At 38.4% G+C, this 18370-nt stretch overlaps 1 long non-coding RNA gene across 1 annotated transcript in view; it reads right to left on the reverse strand.

The window, feature by feature from the left end:
• Positions 1 to 308: 308 nt before the first annotated feature.
• LOC126958877 (uncharacterized) overlaps positions 309 to 18370 on the reverse strand; it is a 68458-nt gene continuing 50396 nt past the window's right edge. Inside the window, exon 3 of the long non-coding RNA XR_007727342.1 lies at positions 309 to 2853. This is a non-coding gene — a long non-coding RNA (uncharacterized LOC126958877). The remainder of the gene's footprint in view (positions 2854 to 18370) is intronic.

Consider the following 18370-nt stretch of genomic DNA (forward strand, 5'->3'; position numbering starts at 1 on the left):
ATATATAAGAGATTCATATAAAATCTAAAGATGCAAATGAGTTGAAAGTAAAAGAATGGAAAAAACACAATAGCCAAAATATAATCTACTTATTCTGCTGCTCCACTATATTCAATTTTTTTTTAGACAATGCTGACATTTAGGTAGAAAAAACTCAAATATTCATCTACTGATTAATGCATAAACAAAACATTATGTACAAAATATTATCCAGCCATAACTTAGGAATGAAGTACTGACATATACTGCAACGTGAATAAACCTTAAAAATATGACCCTAAGTGAAAGAAGCTAGACAAAAAGACCACATATTGTAAAACTCCATTTAAAAGAAATATATGTAATTAGACATATTCATAAAGATAGAAAGCAAATTAGTGATTGCCAGGGGCTGAGAATGGGGACTGACTGCTTAAAAGACATGGATTTTCATTTCGGAGTATGGAGAGAGTTCTGGAACTAGACAGTTGTAATGGTTGGACAACATTGTAGATATACTAAAAGTCACTGAATTATACACTTAAAATGGTTAAAATGGTGAATTTTATGTGTATGAATGTTACCCCGATCCTAATAATTTTAAATCAACAGCCATTCTTCTTTCAGTTCTTTTCTTCTAATCCATTACTTCAATCATCACCATAAAGTTCTGGAAAGCAATAATAATCAAAGTAGCTAACATTTTGTGTACTTCTTCTGTGCCATGTACTCTTTTAATCCAATGCCAACAACTCTAAGGAATAAGTAATAACATCACCCCACTTTGTAAATAGATAGTAGCATTGAGGCAAGGTCAGACAAGTAAGTAAGCAGCAGAAATGGAATATCAACTAAGGCAAAATTGCATTCTAAACTATTGTCTGTAATACTATCTTACTGGGTAAGCAGATAGTGGTAAAACTGTGAATGCGTATATGTTAATATTTTTCACACACCATCAGGCTATAAATTTCTAGTGTTTGGATTAGAGAATAATTTAAGGGGTAGATGCAGAGATTTGTTGAAAGTTTTCACTCTGTTCTGACACTAAACCATCTTTGGAGCAAGTGTGTCTCCAAAAAGTCTGTCACTTCTTTGAGCTCCTTCCTTTGGTGTACTCCCTTGAGGGTGGGGTAGGTAACCTTTGTCCCACGGGTCTAGGAGACTATGATGGGAAGGATTAAAGTTACCGTCCATCAGAAATCTTATTGTTTTTCCCATGAGGTTCCTGGAGTCACCAGCTGGGATTTCCAAAATTTGTATTAAGTACACAGAAACTCCTACCACATGCAAAACAGACGTGTATCTCAGAGACAAAAAGCATTGGGATAGAGAGATGGGGTAGGCAGAGTGAAAAGTTGGGACTTTGTATTTAAAAGAAAAAAACTCCAACACATTTTCTGTGTAAAGAAATTATTCTGGTTTTAAATATAAATGATCAAATCAGGAAAAGACCAGGGCACAGTGGAAAGCAAATAGGATATAGAGGCTAGTGAGGCTGGAATGGAGACCAGGCTTAGACACTTATGAGCTGCATGATCTTGAGTAACTGATTAATTTCTAAGATTCCTTATTTGTAAACATGAAAGAGCACCAACTATTAGGGGTGTGAAGATTAGAAATAACAGACGTACAGATCTAAACAATGCCATGCAAAGAAAATACTGTTCTTAGGACTGTACATTACATAAATCAAATGTAAAAGGAGGTATCATTAACCCATCCCCAAGTTAGTCTTTCTCCGAACTTGAGCTAAGCAGGATACCCTGTTGTGAATGCTTGTTGCCATGTGAGACACAATGATACAGCTTTAGAGACACCTTATAGACATTTGCAAAAGTTACTGCTATTAAGAGAAATGTAAAACATATACCAGAAAACTTATGTACCCAAAAGGCACTTTCAGAAAAAGATGTTCCTTCTAGCTGAAGAGTCAGGACAGACCTTCTGGAAGAAGATAACTCAGATTGGCCCCAGGTGCTGAGTGTTGCAGCTGGGGCAGCAATTTGAACAAATAACAAGAGGTTGCAACGTGAGAGGCCTGAGCAGTTGAGTTTAGCTAGAGCTGAACATTCATACTTGGAAGGTAAAGAGGCAAAGAGGAAATGCATTTCAGTAAAAAGCTCTGGAAAGATTTGCCTGCCGGGTACGTAAGTGTTCAAGCTTTATCCAAAAAGCAGCATTGAGAAGTTAAGCCTCAGGTAGTGGGAAGTTTAGTGAAATGGTAGTGAAATGGACTAAGGCCAGTGCACACAGAATACTCTTTCATAAACTCAGGGTTCCGTACACCTGGCCCTTCTCCATCATGAATCAAATTTCTTCAGGTCACAGGATTTTAAAAAAAATTTTGCAATTCTTAACTAAATGCATACTCAGATTGGAATTCAAAACATAAATTGGGGGATGAGTTAGACAGGCACTAAACTGTCTGGACATAAATAGTCTCCTCCCTTTCTGAGATTCTTGTTTCTAGCAAGCAAATATTCATAATTGATTGCTCCTTATTTTTATTCATGAGTCACACTTGACACCCATCTGAAACTCTTGCAGTGTCCCTGTCACTCTTCATCAGGCAGCTGAAGTGAAACACTGACTCTGTAGAAATCTGGTGTTAGCCTCTCCTCACTGCTCCCCTTCCTAAAAGTGTGTCCAGAATGAGAAAGTGTTGCTCCCAGGGGCCGAATGCAAATATCTGACCATGTAAACAAGAACTAAATTACTCCTTCTTAGTTCTCTTCTCTGTAGATTTCCTGTCCATGCATCCTTCTTTACTTGTCCTGGCTGTCCTCCTCATTTCTAATCCAGCTTCTGTAATCCTTCCACAGGTTCGCTCTCATCGACGCAGTTCATAAACCAACTCTCCTGTTTCCATGCCTGTGAGGAAAAAGCAGTACAAATAATCCAAAGGTTATTTGCTTTCAAGTTTGGAATGTCACCTTTGGTTAAAAGCAGACTCACCACTTAATTGTATTTGTTTAGTAGTATATCAACATTATTCAGCAATGCCTGAAAACCATTGGCTGGACAGTGGGACAGTGGAACAAGGAAATCATGTCATCTGCTGTGAAGCAAGGTGGACTAAGCTATAAATAAGCCACTAAGTAGATAAGCAGATATTTAAAGGCAGAATGAAAAATCGAGTACAAGGAAAATATGTTAATATGAAATCATTTGGAGGATTATGTTTTCTTTTTCAAATCAAGTTGTTAAAATACCTTTGGCTTTCCCCACTTTAAAAGGAACACAATAGACTTCCGGTTCTGAACCATCACACATAAGTCAGGACTGAGGAAAGTGCATCCACATGCATCTTCCCAACTGCTCCAGAGGCACTTTGACGTGAACATTAACTCATTATCTCAAAATCATCTTGTCTTAAACTGGGCACAGCATTTTCCCCTGGAAGCTAATGGCAATCTCAATGTTCCAAACTTCCTATCACTTATTCATTTCCCTCTTTAGTAATCTGTGTTGAGGGGGGACCCCATTTGCACAGGTGACTTTAGAGTCAGCAAATGCCACACAGTAAAATATAAATAATTGAACAAAAAATATATGAGATTATTCATTTGTAACTGTACGGACAGATACCCAAATGACCCTATTCTGTATGTAACTGATACAAAACAACTTATCAGTTTGAAAAGGTGATGGTCCATCTGTAAAATGCCAAAGAAATGAAAGTCAAAGCATAAGAATTAAGTATTACTTTTCCACTGCACTGTATATAATTTTCATGAGCTTCTCTGTTTTGTTTCATGCTATATCCTCAGTACATGGAGCAGTATCTGACATAGAGGAAACATTTATAAATTGCTGTCTGACTGATTAAATGGACACATAAATGAATAATTCACCGTCTGGTGAGAGCACACCAGACCTGTTCGTCCAGTCATCAGAGCTGATGACAATCTCTCTTAAAATGGGGATTGGGAACCTAGAGACCTAATAGTAACATTCATAAGGAGATCTAGTAGGTGCTGTGGTGAATTGGAGACAGCATGCATCATCTTGAGGAAACAACTATTCTCCAGCTCAGGATAATTATTACGTTCTGTATTCAGGGTATGGTGTTATCAGATTTTCTGAGTTATCAGTCAGGTTAGAGAACTGTTTTTTTTTTTTTTTTTTTTTTTTTTTTTAAATGGAGTCTCCCTCTGTTGCCCAGGCTGGAGTGCAGTAGCGCAATCTCGGCTCACTGCAAGCTCTGCCTCCCGGGTTCACACCATTCTCCTGCCTCAGCCTCCCGAGTAGCTGGGACTATAGGCACCCGCCACTATGCCCGGCTAGTTTTTTGTATTTTTAGTAGAGACGGGGTTTCACCGTGTTAGCCAGGATGGTATCAATCTCCTGACCTCGTGATCCACCCGCCTCGGCCTCCCAAAGTGCTGGGATTACAGGCATGAGCCACCACGTCCGGCCAGAGAATTGTTTTTATCAGGTCTAGACAGGCCATCAAAATGCAAATTTTTGGCCATTATCTGAAGGACAATATTCCCGTAACAAATCTAAAAGTGATTCAATAGTGTTAAGAGTATGCTGAGATAATCTGAAATAAAAATCATATTTCAATATAATACTCCAGTAATTATTTTCCAGAATAGAGACCAGTTTTCATCCAATCCATCATAAAACTTCCACTATTAGATTAAAACTTAAACTGGCTTCTGGCTTCCAAGGCTTAGACATTTCCTTAGAAAATTTTTGAATTACATAAGATTCCTATGCCTATTTCTCACTTAGCCTGGGGGGGCTCCATGAGGCCCATTGTACTCATATTCAGGGTTGTCAGTGCACCCAAAGTAGGATACAATCGAATATTGATATGCATAAGCCAAACTATTCACAGAATAATTTTTAAGTTAAAATTGAATCCTTTTTTTTTTTTTTTTTTTTTTCGAGACAGAGTGTCTCGCTCTGTCGCCCAGGCTGGAGTGCAGTGGCACTATCTTGGCTCACTGCAAACTCCACCTCCTGGGTTCAAACAATTGTTCCCCCTCAGCCTCCTGAGTAGTTGGGATTACAGGTATGCATCACCATGCCCGACTATTTTTTGCAGTTTTAGTAGAGATGAGGTTTCACCATGTTGGCCAGGTTGGTTTCAAACTCCTGGCCTCAGATGATCCACCTGCCTCCACCTCTCAAAGTGCTAGAATTACAAGCATGAGCCACTGGGCCCTGCCAAAGTCATTTATTTAATAATGAGGAAGACAAACACATACACATGCACATTATGCACAAACACACCACTATTAACCAGAATGTCCTTTTCATCCCTCATTTCAGGAGCATATATCAGAAGAAGCTAAAAACAATAAGTGAGTCAGGGTCCCAGGAAGAGGTAGATGGCACATGGAAAGTAGAACTCAAAGAGCATGGTGGTTATAAGTCTGTTTAGACCGTTAGGATCAGGATTTAGGGTTGATGATGGAATAAAGAAGCATCCAAGAAATTTCAACACAATATCATAATGGCAAGTATTCCCAGTGCTCAGCCTGAAAGGCCGAGGGGAGAGAACTGTGACCAGAACCTGATGGGAGCTGCAGTCCTGGAAGAGAGGCCACCTGACAGCGGCTACAGTTGTAGATAGGGGAAAGCAGTCTGACCTCTCCTTCTGCGCCCCAACCTTCTGCTGGGGCATTCCAACCTCTACCACATTGGCCAAGAGCAAGTGAAAGCTTTAGGTGAGGAAGCACTAACTTATAGTCGGAGGAGGGCAACCTCCGATGGCACAGAGCAAGGCAGAGAAGGGTGGAGAGGAGATCTGGACGGGCAAATGGAAACTATTTAGCCCACAGAGTCAGAGCTCACAGAAATCCTCAGTAATATATTATCAATGCCATGGAAGAATGAAGAGACGATTCCTTCCTCAGAAGGCTCCTATCCTCCTAAACTCAGAATCCCTCTCCCTTTGACAGTGCTGACAAAAGTTCATATTCTCCAACTCATCTTTTTATTTATTATTGTTATTATTTGAGACAGGGTCTCACTCTGTCACCCAGGCTAGAGTGCAGTGGCATAATTATAGCATGCTGGCCCCTCAGACTGCTGGGCTCAAGGGTTCTTTCTGTCTCTGCCTCCTGTGTAAGCTAGGACTACAGGCACATGCTACTACTATGCCCAGCTATTTTTTTTTTTTTTTCATTTTTTGTAGAGATGGAGTCTTGGTGTATTGCCCTGGCTTGAGGCCAGGTCTTGAACTCCTGGCCTCAAACAATTCACCCACCTTGGCCTCCCAAAGTCCTGGGATTACAGGGATGAGTCACTATGCCTAGCCCAACTCATCCTTTATGACTTGGTCCAGGCCAACTCATTTCTGCTAACACCTCTCTTTAGGCACATCTTAACTTAAGTGACTCCTTACTGGTTTCCAAAGTCATTCTATTTCTGAGCTAAAGTTGAGATTAGACTCTCATTACTCTCATTACCTAGATAAGGCTTGGGCATTCTTAAGGTTTCTCAGTCACATATCACAGTTCTGAGGTGATTGTCTGCAGATAGCTGCCATAAACGTTTGAATTTTTTCTCATTTCACTCTCAGATCTCTATGTTCTTATGGGGGAAGTGGAGCCCACTATAGCTTTTAATGTTTTTCTGATATTATCTGTGGCATTTTTCTAAACCTCCCTTTCTCCCTTTAAAATAACAGGGCATGGCATGATTTTGTCAACAATAGTATTGACTGAATAAAGAGCAGGTGAACTTTGTTCATAAAGCTTCTTTCTATGTTTGTGAGAGATCTATGGGAGTTAACAGTCCAGTTAGGAAGTTTCTGTTTACAAAGTCACATAAAGCTGAATGTCACTTAAAGAAGTCCAAAGCAAGGGTGAAACGGGATTAATTAGATTTGGATTTGGGAATAGAAGGCACATATTTGAAAAAAAAGAGAATTTTGTTTGCAAAAGAAGCACACAAACTGTATGAATTGGGCAGCAAAACTTAACCTGAAAAAGAGTGAAATAACAATTTGTCAACGCCAAACTAAGTAATTTTTATTTGCTAGTACAAGCACCAAGAAGTCCATGGAGTAAGGCATTTAAGGAAGCTTTTCTAAAGTTAAAAGCTATATGATTATCTATGTTTAGAAGACAGAAGTGAAGCCAGCTGGACTTCCTGGGTTGAGTGGGGACTTGGAGAACTTTTCTGTCTTACAAGAGGATTGTAAAATGCGCCAATCAGCACTCTGTAGCTAAGATTGTAAAACGCACCAATCAGCACTCTGTAACTAGCTAGAGGTTTGTAAAATTCACCAATCAGTGCTCTGTTAAATGGACCCATCACCACCCTGTGAAATGGATGAATCAGCACTCTGTAAAATGGGCCAATCAGCAGGACATGGGCGGGGACAAATAAAGGAAAAAAGGCTGACCATCCCAGCCAGCAGCAGCAGTCCACTCGGGTCCCCTTCTACACTGTGGAAGGTTTGTTCTTTCGCTCTTCAGAATAAACCTTGCTGCTGCTCACTCCTTCCATCTGTGCCACCTTTAAGAGCTGTAACACTCACTGAGAAGGTCCACAGCTCCATTCTTGAAGTCAGTGAGACCACAAACCCACCTGAAGGAACCAACTCCAGACACAGAAGTATAATGGTAATGGTTGGGGCCTAACTTGTGGTGGTCAGTCTGGAGATGGAAAGAAGGTGTGGGTCTCTCTGTTATGTCTAGTGCACAGAGGATGTTAAGGATGAGATAACAGAAAATGACTGCATGGTTTCAAGAGGAAACAAAGTTGTTAATGACTTGAAAACAATGGAAAATTAAGAAAAAACATCAAGTCGTAGAGTAGAAAAATTGCCAACTTTAGTTTCTGACTTGTCTGTCCAGGTTTAGGTTTTTGTAATTAATCTAAGTGAACTTTTCAATAGAAAACTGAAGCTTCCTAACCACGAGAGGATATTCAGGCTGAGAGAAGACAAAATAAAACTGGTAAAATGTTTCTTCTGAGTAGATGATTTCCCTAAAGCAAAAAAGATAAGGAATTCTGTAAATATGTTAGGAGTTGCCAACTCTCATGGCAAAAAGTAATCAGAGAATAGCAGTTGAGAATTAAGGTCAGGAGCATAATATATCAAGGAAGTCAGGAGTCGAATACAATGTCAAATGGTCAGAAGAAAAAATAATTGGTTTCCAAACAACAGACTATAAATGTAATGTAAGTTCCATTCCTGAAGACTCTGTTCTGTTTCCTAAACACAGTAATAAGATTTACTAAATATGTTGCATACACATAAAAGAATTAACTCCACCCAATAATTACTTAGCTAATAAATCTGTTATCACAATATTCAATATGGATTTTACATTGCAAAGTCTATAGCCGTAATCAGATTATCTTAGATTCTGCTAAGTTAATACATTTGCTTTTTCTAAATAAATTAACAATTTTGATATGTTATAATCTGAGGACTATTAATATAATTATTGTAAATATGAGATGTAACTTGAACAATTTTTTCTGCTGTGGTAATTATTTGGAATACCTCATTTCAGCTTTCGCTAAAGCAATTTTGACTAAAATTTGTGTATGTATGAAAGTGAGATGTGAGTTTCTCTGTGTGTGTGTATGTGTGTGCTAGATCATAAAATGGAATATGTTAGGATTTCTCTTATTGGTAAAAAGGTCTTGAAAATAAACTGTTGAGATTCTTTTCCCAGTCCTTTTTCAAAGAATGTTTGTTTTGTATTAAAGGTTTTGATGTGTATGTTCCATAAATAGTAATACAGTTGTAAATGGGTTCAAACTTCGTTTGAGAACATCAAAGACCATATCAGGAAGCCAAGAGATGTCAGATTATTACTCAGCCTAATAAATAAACACCCATTGTAAAATACAGTACATTAACTGGAATTGCTACTTCAATGAAAGCAAGTATGGGGAAGTTAATGAATATCACTGTCTTCAATATTGAAAATAGTCTAAACATAGGCTGAAATAAAACTTATTTCTAGTCCGGTTGAATTAAGGGTAGATATATGTACCTAAATATAAGTTATACAATTATGAGGACAAGCCCAGATACATGCTTCTGAATTTATTAGCTGGCAAGTGTCAATCTTCTACTATTCTCAAAAATAGATTTGGAAAAGTTAGGGCAAAAGCTATTAAGGAAGGAGAGCATCACATACAATATTATTTTTCCAGTATTTTCTACAGTTTAACGTATAGCTACAATTCTTTACCTAAAGTCATGTATTCTGTTTGACAGATATTTCAATTCTTTGTTACACATTTGTTAGAATGATTTTTTTTCTTTTTCTTTTGTAAGTTCAAGACAAAACACACAAAATTTGTCATCTGGAAGATTAAGAGGATAATTTTTTTTTTTTATCTTAAAAAGAATGTGTGTTTTAAATTTTCTAGAATAAAAGTCCATCTATAATTCCCTGTACTCAGACTTTCTTGCAATTTTCCATTTTTATTTGTCCTGTCATAATGAAAGTAGCAACTTTCATTTATAATTTTTTTTATAACGCTATCTTTCTGTTAATAATGTATTTTGATATGGCCAGTTGGTAAAGCAATACATATATCAAGGGCCTTAATAATGTTAATTCTCCTTGACTCTGGAATTCTAATAGAAGGAATTAATCCTTGAAGATTCTAAGAAAATAATTTCAACATGCAAATTTCTTTATATGCAGATGTTTATGACAGATATACGGTTGTGAAAAACTCTAGAAATAGCATCAGTTGCCAACAATAGGAGAATGATTTAAAAAGGTGGTATATATGGACTTGATGGATTTGTATTAGTCATTCATTACTGTGAGTTTGAACACTAGGTGATAGATTGGAAATACTGTGATTTTGTAGTATTAAAGTATATAACAATACAAACCAGCACCAAAACTAGTGTCTTTATATGTATTTCTTGAATAAATGAATGAATTAGTGGATAAATGGATTGTGGTCATATCTGGTACACTACTAAATGTTTTTTCTAGGCCCTTCTTGTGTCTGTAGAATTAGAATAAAATAAGCACTAATTTGCTGCACGACAGTTGGGGACAACTATCAAAATAAGATTTACACAAAAAGAGAGAACAGTCAAATATGTCACATTTCTTCAGACTATAATACAACTTTGGAACTAAATTTTGGAACTAATTCTCATTGTTGATGTAAAATTTTTAAAACATTAAGAAGCTTTAATATACTCCATAATCAACAAAGAGAAAGGCAATTAATAGCAGTAATAATACAATGATGAATTATTAATAAAGACACGTTTAAAAATATTTTCCAGGATATTTTCAAAATATATCACTCACACATTTTTGCCTGCAAATCAGGCAAGTAGTAAAATAAGTATATGTATATATCACCTAGGGACCAACTGAAATAATATTTCAATTGAAGTCATTTCAGCCTCACAACTGTACTATGCGTTCTGTAAACACTAGGTTAGATGGACTGCAGAGATCATAGGTATAGAGGTATGATGTTCCCTTACAAACGTTCTCCATCAGTGACATTTGTGCTCATGATATTTTTTCTTCGGTTATCTATGCCCGTTAAAAGCCCTGCTCCTTACTGGATGACACTTACGTTGGCCTGTGTTGAATAACACCTTGTCCAACTGATTCTCACTCTTCTGTGAGAAACAAGAACACATTTGGAAAACTGTCAAGTAGTCTAGGGATTCAAACAATGCCTGAATATTCTAGATCATATCAATATTATGTCTGAATGGAAATTGAAGTGATGCAGTTTCTACCACTAGTCATTTTTGCTTATTGGCATGTCAATATTCTCTCAGAGCAGCCTCAAGAAATGATTATGCATATAAGTAACCTAGAGCTTCCTTTGTTTTGCATTATAATTAGAATGACCATATTATTTGTCAACCAAATTAGAGTATTTTTGAGTGAAAAGAGAAACTATTAATAGTTATTTGGAGATAATAAACATAAAATGGGAATGTTGTAAGCAAACAAGGACATATGGTCATCTGAACTATAATGATCAATAAGAATACCTTAGTAGAAACTTGTTAGCTTGGTTATCTAAAAACTTTTTTGTTGTGCTGATTAAGCTGCAATGAAAATGGAGCCTTAAAGTGCAATCATTTTCTAAGGGTGTCTGTGATCTAATTGCTTGTTATTATTATGAGTTGATGTTACTATTATGATTACATAACATGCTCTATGATAGTCCCAAGGGACACTTATAAGTTAATCAAATTGTTCAAATCATGATAATACAATCTCATAGAAATCAAATAAAATATCTTAGAGCTCATCTAGTCTCATCTTTTTATTTTACAGGTAAGAAAACTAGTATCCAGGAAGGCAAAGTAACTTGACCAGTGCTATACAGTCAGTTAATTGCAGAGCCAGAGATATAGCACAGGTGCCCTAGCTTCCAGTTAACACCTGTCAAATTGAACACACTACTTCAATTATTTAATATCTGCTTCTTTCCTTTTAATATATTTAAGACAACTGCTTAGGAGTAGAATAGCTCATAGCACACCAACCTTCTCATTGAGAACCATTAGAAAAGTCATACATTAAAAAAAACACCCTATTAAAAGCATCAAGAGTGGTGCTGAAGCAACATGGGCAATAAAGAAGAAAGTTTACAGAGCAGAGAAACTGAAAAGATGAGCTTACCTTCGGTAACCATTTTCCTTTGGGGGTGTTTGTTTATTCTAGGGCATAGGGTAGGAAGTTGAGAATCTAGATTTTGTGTGGATTGAGAGCCATTGATGGGGCACAGAGAAATAAGCAGTTGTAAGACTACAGAGACAAAATTGGAAACTGGAGAGTTTAAGATCACAATGGGAGGTCAAAGAAAAGAAATGGGGCCGGATACACAGCTGGTGTCCCCCTCAAGGTATTTGCTGCATTCTGAAGCTACAGGGGAGAGGAGCATATGAAACTAAGCAGAACACTTTTAAAAGTCAGAGAGGGATTTTAGGTGTTTTTGTTTTTGTTTCTGTTTTCAGTCTCACCTTACTGAAGAGATAGTGCTGAGGATAGGAGCCCCCCATAGGGGGTTCTGATGAACATACCACATCCTAACATGAAAAACATATAGGTCTATACCCTAAAAACAAGAGTGAAACTAGAGGTGGCCTGAGCTTTACTAAACCTGCAATCTTGTCTTGGCTCAGTTCAATATTTGATTTGATTATGGTGAAAAGCTCTACTCTCTTTGCCTACAAAGCACGCTCTCTGAAAGAAGATACTATCAGCTGGAGTCCCTGTGACTTTTTAGATACACACTATCTACCATTCAGTTAAAAATAATTAGTCATTTCAAAGGAGAGAGGCATACAACAACAACAAAAAGTCAAAACAACCAGGTGATCCAGGTATTTGAGTCAGCAAATAGTTTAAAATAAACTATTAATGGTATATTCAAAAAATAGAGAAAAAGATGGATGAAATAGATATCAAATGGAGGATTTCACCAGAAAATTAGAACTATGAAATAGAATTAAATGGAAATTCTAGGATTGAAATATACAACTGAAACCAAGTACTAAATAGACGGATCTAACAGCAGATTCAACACAGCAGAAGTCGGCATTAGAGACTTGGTAGATGGATAAATAGGAAATATCCACACTGAAGCACAAAGAGAAACAATAATGAAAAATAATAAAAGAGCATGAGAGACTCGTAAGACACATCGAAAAATACATCACATACTACAAATTAGAGCCCCCAGAAAAATAAAGGAGAATAGGGTGTGAAAAATATTTGAAGAAATAACAGCTGAGACAATTAAAAAATTACTTTTTGATAATTATTTTTTATCACCGTTGACATTGGTCTGTATCTTTGAGCAAAACAATAGGGCACACTGCAGGAGATTAACCATGGACTGCTAAATGATATTATCCCTTCCCAGGCCAGCGCTTCCTCCCTGAAGTCCCTTGCTGCTTTTGAGAACTGTTCGCCAGGCCACTTCTGCTCCAGTGACCCATGGCAATCCATGCTCACCACTGCCTATCTCTGGACCCATGTGTGTAAAGGTTGTATCCAGTGATGTGATTTTAAAGGTCCAACAAACCTCCCTTTCCTCTCAGGGTACTTTAAATATCCACTATCAAACTAATTCACTTGTGAGTTAAAGCACTGTTTCTGAAGGCCCTTCTTAAGAGGCAACAAGAATAACAAGTTAATCTCTCCACATCCAAAAATATCTTAGCCAGTAATATTCTTTTTACTTCTAGATTGACCCTCCCTCCCTTCCCCACTCTACTGTTTCCCAGTGTGTTCACAGATTGCAGCAACAGGTTCCTCGGATGAAGATTGTCCACAATATGGCACCAACATAAGCAGCCTTACTTCCCACAAACTCCAAACGTCCTCTACGATATGCCAGTTCCCTGCCTTTACATGCGCTATTCTCTCTGTATATAGTGCCTGCGTTAGTCATAGCTATCTGCCAAAATCCATTCTACTTAAAGAATGTATCTCAATTACCACCTTTCTCATGAGGTTTTTTCTTATCGCCTACATGTAATTTTTCCCTTCAACATTCTTCTTGGGAAGAAATATGTCATAAAAAACATGATCTCTGGAATTACGTATAACTCAGTTTGAACCATAGCTCTACCATTTACAAACCGTGTGACTGTAACAAATGCTGTGACAACCAAGGCACAGGGTACCCAGGAAGAGTACCCAACATATCCTTGGGAGGAGACGGGGTCAAAGGTTTCCTGGAGGCTGTGATATTGAAACTGATTATAATCGATCAAATTGGATTTGTCAAGGAAGGGGAGAAATGGAGTAGATATTCATCCATAAGCTGATTCCTCTAGTAAATGTTTAAGGTGATTGTAATGTAGAAAGTAAAGGAATTCAGTAACCTAGAGAGAAATGTAAACATGTACATGAAACCATTCCACTTTCAAGAAGATTTTATCTAATAAAGGAGGAAAACAGGTAATTTTCTGGGGTACGAGGAGGCATGTGATTACTATCGCATAATTGGCTTAGACAAAATACTCCAAGAACTCAAACACCAGAGGCCTCATCTCTGCCTGGGACTGTCATGTTTTGGGACAAGCATGGAATGGAGGTATCTGAGCTGAGTATTGGAATAAGAATAACTGAATTATGTGTTTTTTTAAAAAAAAGATTAATTAGATTATAGAGTATAAGATAAATAGGAGGGAAAGGAAAATAAAACCATTAGGCAGTTATTGGAATAGCTGTGGTTAAGGGATTTGAAACTGAACTTCTTTGAATTCTTACCACCAGAACTTGGAGTGACTTAAGAATGATGTAGAATGTAGGGTGTTAGAAAGGAACACTCTAATCAAGCTATAGAAAAAAGATAAGAATTAGATTCCTGTGCTGATTTTTCTTCTACATCCCATCCCATTCATGAATCTGGTCTGCATCCTCCTCTGTCTTGCTCAGTGACTAGTTGACTGATGCCTAAAGACTGCTCTTGGACTCCTTCTGTCTGGATTCAACCCATGGGAGACACTGGCAGCAGGAGAATGTGTTTGGAGTCTTGCTTCTCTGCTCCCTCTCTGCTTTGTCTCCTCTAGAGATAGCCACCTTCTTCCCTGCCTCCTGCTCGCTCTCTGAGCTCCAGTGATCCCATTTTCTCCCTTTCTCCTTTAGCCTCAGAGGTGTTCATGGTTTCTTCTGTTGCTGGTTTCTAAACTCCTCACCATTCTTTAATTGTTCCTTAAATCCTGCCCACACCTCCTTTCATAAAAGTCTCTTCCTTTTGAACGATGTGGGGAAAATTCTGTTTTGTATTGTGAATCAGACTTATGCAATGAAACAAGGACAGATAATCTAAAGAGTTCTAGAAAGGAAACCAAATTATCATCAAATAGATGCTGATTTATTTATTCTTAAACATAACAATACTATTTTTTTCAAGACAAACACCTGAAGAAGTCATCTTGGCCAGGCCTCAATTTTAGGTATAAGGACTGTACCCGAGACTGAAGGAGACTTATATACCTTACACCTAAAATGAGAGTTGGCCAAGATGACTGCTGTCAAGAAGAACAGATCTGGACAAGAGCGTGGAGAGCCAGGTGGGAAGAGCAGGAGCAGGCATTCCAGGCAAACTTTTGCCTATTTCAGATTTTCCTTCAGTGCCAGCTTTGGCCCTGAGCTTGTGCTGCTGATTTTAGAAGAGACCGAAAGGGAAAAGCAGAAACACCTATGAGCCTGTGGTTGTCAGCCCTGGGCATCTGTGGCTGGAGTGATGGACTCGTGACCACCTGTCGCTCTGGGGATGCATCACTTGGTTATTCGCAAAGCTGAAGATCCTGACTGTTTGATAACACAGCACACAGCCCAACTCCCTCACACCATTGCGATGTCTGGGATGCATCTTTCTTGTCCTGACCATTAGTAACTTATCGGTAGGTAGGGACTCAGTAGTTCTATACATTTTCCAAAGTGCCCTGTTTTAGCTTGTTGTATAACCTAATCATGGCTTTCCTAGTCATAGCAGCTTGAGGACCTGGTGGCATTTTTTGGTCTTTATTTAATGCTTATCAATGTTTCCCACTCTCTGGCTACTTTCTGCACTTGGGAAACCTATTCAGCAGTTCAGACTATGATTAGCAAAGGCTCAGGATCCCGGTTCCAGTCTTGCTACCAAGAGAGGCCACTTGTACTTCCCAGACCATCTGGGAAGTATAGAAACTCCTGATGGAAGTAGTACAGATTGCTCCAAAACACACTGGAATAAGATTATGGGCCCTAGAATCTTCTTCTGGGCAAAGGGTAAATTCCTGCTCAAGGCCTCTCCAATACAAATCTGAAGCTCCGAGCACATCTCATGCTCCCAGAAACCTCTAGAGCTGTCTCTGGGCTCTGAAGGTAGCCCTAGGAGCAAAAGCTGTCCTGCAAGTGACTGAATGAAAAGCACTCACGTATCCTTCATTACCCAGTTCTGCTTCAAACTGGGAATGGACAAGCTGCCCTTACTTCCAACTCTCTAGTGGCTCTGTGGGTGTGGATTTCTTTTTTCATGATCAGCATGATTGGATAAAATCTGAAAACCCCCCATAATGTATGCCAAGCACATTCAGATTCATTTGCATATAAATCATCACAGATGATGCTTTATAAAGATTTCTAAGCTGCCTCTTAATAAGCATTTTCAAGCCTCTTTTATTTTTCTGTAAACATTCTCTTTAATCTCAAGCTCTGGAAGGTTTGAATTTGGTTTGAAATGTCAAGCCCAGGAATTTTGAGCAGATTCTGACAGGCCCAAGCTCTCCCAGTCCTACTTCTCATCCATCAGCGATTGACTCAGAATCCCTCGGCCAGACGGATGAAGAGTCCCAGCTGTCAACTCACGTCTCCTACTGGTACTTTATACTCATTGGCTTTAAAAACAAGAGTGTTTTCATGTTTTAAATGCTCATTTACAAACCATTTCTCGTCTCCTGAGTCTCTGCAATGTTCCCTCTGAGGCCTCGATGCTCCCAGGGGAATTTTCCCTGGTTTCGGAAGAAATAGAAAGGAGTGGGTGGGAAGAACAACTCCCTTCTGATAAGCTGTCCCAGCTGACAAGCCCTTCCCCTCAGGCCCATCCACTTAGATCAATGAACATTCACAGGCTGAACCAGTTACCTTCATGAAAAGACAAGGCAGTTACGTAGCCACACATACAAAGAGGTACACAACATTAAAAATGCTTCCCACAGATTCCAAGTCAGAAAAAAATGTGACCCCATGGAACTACCTTTCTCCTCTCCCTCAACTGCTCTTTAGACCACTCATTCCTTTTCTTATTTTCTTATGGCCTTTTTGCTAAAACACATCCCATTAGTCTTCTCCGAAGCTGTGTCCTCATTCGTTCTCTGTATTTTGCTATGTGCATATGTTCTATATATACAAACACAGATCAAGGAATGTGCAATTGGGAAATTTGCTCTTTAGTGATATGTACATTTTAGCGCCTTATGTGAATATTCATCTGAATTCGAACACATATATTAATACCATTTGAATCAGTTTTTGCAGGATCACTGTTACATTGACCTGCGATACATCCTCTGCCAGAGCTTTCTGCATGTCGTCCACAAATATATGTTGAATGAATAAATGTAGCATTTAAACATCCTGTTGTCTGATTACTAAAGTATATTTAAAATACTAGCAGATATGTTATTTCAAGTCTCTGAGCAGGCTAAAACACAAATAATAATAATTACATTATATAAGTAAAATGATGATGATGACATGACTAATACTTTACGGTACACTAAGTTCTTATATATACAGGCTATTTCCACATTCAACCTCATTTTTTTTTTGTCTTGGGATATTGGTTCAGTTTATCTGCAAACTGTATTAGCCCCAATGCTAAAGGTGTCCAGTCACCTTTTGTTGCTATTTCAGTCATGTAATTGTGAAAGTATTTCCTTCCAAACATCTCCTGCCAAAATATAGAAGAAAATTGATTGAGTTCATTGATTTACTACTTTTTCTGGTATATCATAAAATATATACTGAATGCCTCCTCTCTTTTCAACCGTAGTATTTTATTTGGCGTACAGGTCAAAATACTGTAATAAAGATATTCAAAAATAGAGCGAGGCAAAAACACTAGAAGCCTATTTTCCTCTCAGGTAACAATTCAGAGATGAGCAGTCCAAAGCTGGTGGCTCTGCTTCCTCCATGGGATCTGTAGAGCCCAGAGCCTGGTCCTCTCTGCCATCCCCCACATGTGGCTCCCATCTCTGGGCCCAAGGCAGCTGTGCCAGCTCTTGTCATTCCCCAGCCAGGAAGAAGGGGCAATGAGAGAGACAGTGGATTGTATATAAGTCAACTTTAAATGGTCACTTCTTGTTCAATCTACCACACAGGAATTTAGTAACCGAGTCACCTCTCACCAGAAGGGAGGCTGGGGAATATCGTGTCTAGCTGATTCACCACATGCCTTGCTGAGATTTAGGGGTAAGTTGGTGGAGAGGTTCTATTACTAAAGCAAAGGAGCAAACACACAATGGAAAAAAATCAGCAGTGTCTGCCACAACTTGACAGAATTATATCTGTGTCCTGGGTATATGGGCCCATGCTGGGGAAGTGGGATGAGCAGAGGAGGTGACTGGAAAAGAAATTGTCCTAAGAGGAAGCCAAGGGCAAAATCTTACTCTTGCAGCCTCTCCTCTGTAGTCAAAGAGAAGGAACAGTGTGAGGATAATGTGGAATAGGTCACTTTTCTATCTCAGCCCCTATGCACATGAATCTGAATCTCCAGAAAAGAGAAAGGAGGTGTTTTTCAACAACAAACACATTTTCACCCAAAGGCTCTTGGATGTGGTGGGGAAAGAGCTATGCAGAGCAGTGAGTACAACCTTTTAGTATCTCTAGAAGAGGCAGTATTATGGAAGCAGTTCCAATGGTAACACCTGTCTGAATGATGCCAGGACAGTATAAAT

The sequence above is a fragment of the Macaca thibetana genome, chromosome 7 (assembly GCF_024542745.1).
Source record: "Macaca thibetana thibetana isolate TM-01 chromosome 7, ASM2454274v1, whole genome shotgun sequence".
NCBI classification, from domain to species: Eukaryota; Metazoa; Chordata; class Mammalia; order Primates; family Cercopithecidae; genus Macaca; species Macaca thibetana.